We start from the raw sequence: 4,311 nt of genomic DNA, 5'->3' as shown, positions 1-4,311 counted from the left end.
CCTGGTGCATGGGTGGGGGCCGGCTGGTTTGCCCTGAAGGGTGTCCCGGATCATGGTGGGGGTCCTGCTGGGGTGCCTGGGCAGCCTGGGTGAGGAGCTGATGGCTGTTTGCAGGCTGGTCACACCCCCTTCAGGGTGGGGGTCCCCACTGGGGTGCCTGGCCAGCCTGGGTGATGGGCTAATGGCTGTTTGCAGGCTGGTCACACCCACTTCAGGGTTGGGGTCCCAACTGTGGTGCCTAGCCAGCCTGGGTGAGGGGCTAATGGCTGTTTGCAAGCTGGTCAAGCCCCCCCCCCAGTGGGGTCCCTCACCCCATGGAGGTTCGGCCAGCCTGGGTGAGGGGCTGATGGCTGTTTGCAGGCTGGCCACACCACTTTAGGGTGGGGGGTCTCCACTGGGGTGCCTGGCCAGTCTGGGTGAGGGGCTGAGGGCCGTTTTCAGGCTGGCCAAGCCCCCAGGGTGATGGAAGCTCCCAGCCTCTCCTTTTTTTCTTTTCTTTTTTATTCTGGGATTTATTTACCTTTTATAATTGAAACTTTGTAGCCTTGAGAGGAGCTCAGAGCCAGCCAGAGCGGGCAGGAGGGAAGCCTCCTGCTGGCTCCAACTCCGTGGCCACGGCCACCTGAAAGCAGGTATCTGGGGTTTATTTATCTTCTATAATTGAAACTTTGTTGCTGTGAGTGGAGCTCAGAGCCTGCCGTGGCAAGCGGGAAGCTTGGCTTCCTCCATCATTGTGGCAACCAAGCCTCCTGCTTGCTCCAGCTACGTGGCTGCCAGCCGCCATCTTGGTTGGGTTAATTTGCATATTGTCACCCTGATTGGCTGGTGGGTGTGGCTTAAGGCATAGCGAAGGTACGGTCAATTTGCATGTTTGTCTTTTATTAGTGTAGATAACACTGGTTTCTGAAATATTGTTACTTGTCATTGTAAGATGAAGTGGAAGTAAAAAGATCTATAGGTATTTATTTTGACCCATGGAATTCTTACAAAATGGTAAACATAACTAACAGTAAGCAATTTCAACTATGTGAATAGAATGTTTCACGTAGTAATTATAAAGTTCTTAAAATATTGTCTGGTGAATGACACCTCACATGTGTCATTCATCTGCTCTTAACATACAGATTCTATAATTATTTTATTCCAGCTATATTTTTCTACATAGTAAATTATAGGCCTATCTTCACTAGAAATTAATCCGCCTCTACATTGAACAAGAAATGAGTGTATAGCAATAAGTCATAACTATTTTAAAATAGAATTTCTCAAACTTCATTCATTTGACCATCAGCTTTGTCTTTTTTTTTTCTTTTTTTCTGTATTCATGTGCTACCTGGACTGTTATAAACCTGATTTGTTTTCCTTTAAACTAAATTGGTTTTTCATTTATTGTTATTCTAACAAAAATACCAATGAAATTAAAACATGATTTTACACATTATACCTTTAAATACACTTTCAAATAAATATAAGACTATAAAATAAAAATTATTTTTCAAAGTAATACCTAAATTTAGCACATGCACCTTCATTGGCATACAGACCATACTTTCAAAGCACAGCTCTTGTTTCAAACATACTTTAAATGAACGTGTTACAAGGTTTAGCAATGAAACTCTGAGGAGTGGAGCACATTTATAAAGATATTTCAATTACGACAGAACCCATTCTCCACCCTCCTACTTGTGGTGCCAAACACTTCTCTCCAGTAAATAAATGTGCTGCATTATTAATAAATGGGTAAAAACCTCATGAATTTTATAATAACAGAAACTCATTTAATTTCAATCCTTAACACAAATGGTCCTTTCACAATGATGCCAATAAACTCAGTAAATAAAGCAGGGTGATTAACTTCAAAAACAATTTCTTCCTATTTTTTTCTGACATAAAATATGAAAGTCAAGGCTTGGCGTGATCAATGCAATACTTTTTGATTAAAGTAGTTGCATTTTGTGTTCTTTTACATTCATTCGAAGAATGTGTCTTTCTGTGTTAAAGATAACAACCTTACCATTCAAATTTAACTTTAGTATTTTATATCTATTTTGCTTCTTGTTTGTTCAAATAAATAGCTACATTTAAATTGAAATTATTAAAAAATTTAAATACAAGCCTGAATAATCTACATTAATGTTTTTTGCACTTAGATACAGCAGGCATAGTGTACGAAAAAGTCCCTTTCTATTTTAATTGTGTAGAAATGCTAGACATTACTCTCCATGAATTTAGGCACTGTGATCTGAACAATACTTACTTTAAATGTTCTTGCAGCCTAAATTACCAAGTCCAAAGGAATCTCTAGCTAAAATAAAAATAGTTCTTTCATATAACTACCTGAATAAAATATGTTTTCAATTTTATAACAATTTAAATATCTCAGCATATAAATATTTATTGTCACGCTACTGAATTCATGATTGTATTTCCATTTTGTGCTCTAGCATATTATTCTTTATTGTGTATGTAGAGCCTTGGACCTGAGGAAACTTCTTGTTTTAAAAATGATTTACTTAAACTGCGTTTAATGGAAAGCAGATGATAATAGAGTGAACTTTTCACATCACATGAAAATCTTCACTGAAAATTCTTAGATCATATATTATACATACATATTCATTTATATTCATTTACAAAATGTGCCTATCTATGTTAAAGATGACAACCTTACTGATTCAAACTTCACTTTAATATTTTATGCTGATTTTGCTTTCTATTTGTTCAAATAACTAGTGAATATAAATACAGTGAAGGTTATATTAAACATTTTTATGTTTCTCTTTCTTTAAATTCTGAAGCAAACATGAGTTCTTTTTTTTTTTTAAAGATATTTTTATTGATTTCAGAGAAGAAGGGATAGGGAGAGAGAGATAAAAACATCAATGATCAGAGTGAATCATTGATAGGTTGTCTCCTCTGTGCCCCAACGGGGAATGGTGTCTGCAACCCGGGTATGTGCCCTTACTGGGAATCAAACCGTGACTGCCTGGCTCATAGGTCTATGTTCAATCACCGAGCGACACTGGCTGGGCACAAATATGACTTCTTGAAAGATACTTTTATAAATGTAATCAGCAAAATAGTCTTTAAAGTGATAGAATTTTATGTGACTGACATTTCTTTTATTACTTTCCAAAAATCCATTGAACAAATATCACTGAGGAATGTTATGCATGCATGTACTATTCTAGGCACAAAGAATGCAATATTAATAACAAAGAGTTCCCTGCTTCATGTTGCATACAATTTAAGAGGGGATATTTAAAATCATTAGTCCTTTCTTTATGAAGGTGAAATTTTGAAATATGCAATTTGGTTACTGAAAATATCAACCTCTAGTATGTAAGTGAAGTTTTACAAGGCTATAAATGCAGCTTTGGCCTGTTTCTGCACTATCACAGATCCAGCTCAAGCTGTTCTTCAGATGCTCTTGTGTTGGTGTATGACCACTCCCCTCAGTATATCAGCTCTCAATTTACTGTAGGCTTATGAAAGTTGCTTAGATTTTGATTTTTAAAAAGAAACTTAAAAACATATATAATGGTGTAATTGGCAGTACCTTTATATTATACCAAAAAAATTAAGATCTTCAACCCACTTTTCCTTCTTAAATAAAAATAATCAAAATGAGATCAAGAATTTCACAATTAGCCTGGCTGGTGTGGCTCAATGGTTGAGCATCGACTATGAACCAGGAGGTCAGGGTTCGATGCCGGGATTGTGGGCTTGGTACCCATTGTGGGGCATGCAGGAGGCATCTGATCAATGATTCTCTGTCATCATGGATGTTTCTATTGCTCTCTCTCCTTCCCACTCTGAAATATATATATATGTACTTTTTAAAGATATTCACAATTATTATTTTAATAAATTCTCTGTCATCATTGATGTTTCTATTTCTCTCTCTCTCTCCTTTCCTCTCTGAAATATATATATATATATATATACTTTTTAAATATATTCACAATTATTATTTTAATAAAGAGAGTCTGCAGAGTTTCAGGTATTGGCTCTTTATTATAAAATCTCCATTGAAGTAGAAAGTAAAATATGATGGCATATTTATAGCATTATTTTGAAGGATGAAGGACAGTATATAAGTATTTTATATAGCTTTGTGAGTAGTTATACTTTCAGGCAATTTTTTACAGCTGTATTTTTATTACTTTTATGAGGAATTTTATTTTTACTTCTTTACCAAACCCTGAAGGTGCTTTCAGGAATTCAATTACTGGAAATTCTCAGTGTCTGATTCTAAGACTGATAAACACACAATACACACACACACACACACACACACACACACACACA

General features: G+C 36.4%; 1 protein-coding gene and 1 long non-coding RNA gene across 3 annotated transcripts in view; both read left to right on the top strand.

Moving 5' to 3' along the window:
• Positions 1 to 2,088, top strand: part of LOC106726847 — a 5,230-nt gene extending 3,142 nt beyond the window's left edge. The window contains exon 3 of the long non-coding RNA XR_001362963.1: positions 2,076 to 2,088. This is a non-coding gene — a long non-coding RNA (uncharacterized LOC106726847). The remainder of the gene's footprint in view (positions 1 to 2,075) is intronic.
• The window catches only part of NCAM2 (neural cell adhesion molecule 2), a 421,975-nt gene that overhangs the window by 296,336 nt on the left and 121,328 nt on the right, over positions 1 to 4,311 (top strand). The window lies entirely within an intron of this gene.

This window comes from Myotis brandtii, unplaced genomic scaffold (assembly GCF_000412655.1).
Source record: "Myotis brandtii unplaced genomic scaffold, ASM41265v1 scaffold323, whole genome shotgun sequence".
Taxonomy (NCBI): Eukaryota; Metazoa; Chordata; class Mammalia; order Chiroptera; family Vespertilionidae; genus Myotis; species Myotis brandtii.
This window is presented reverse-complemented; position numbering and strand designations above follow the sequence as displayed.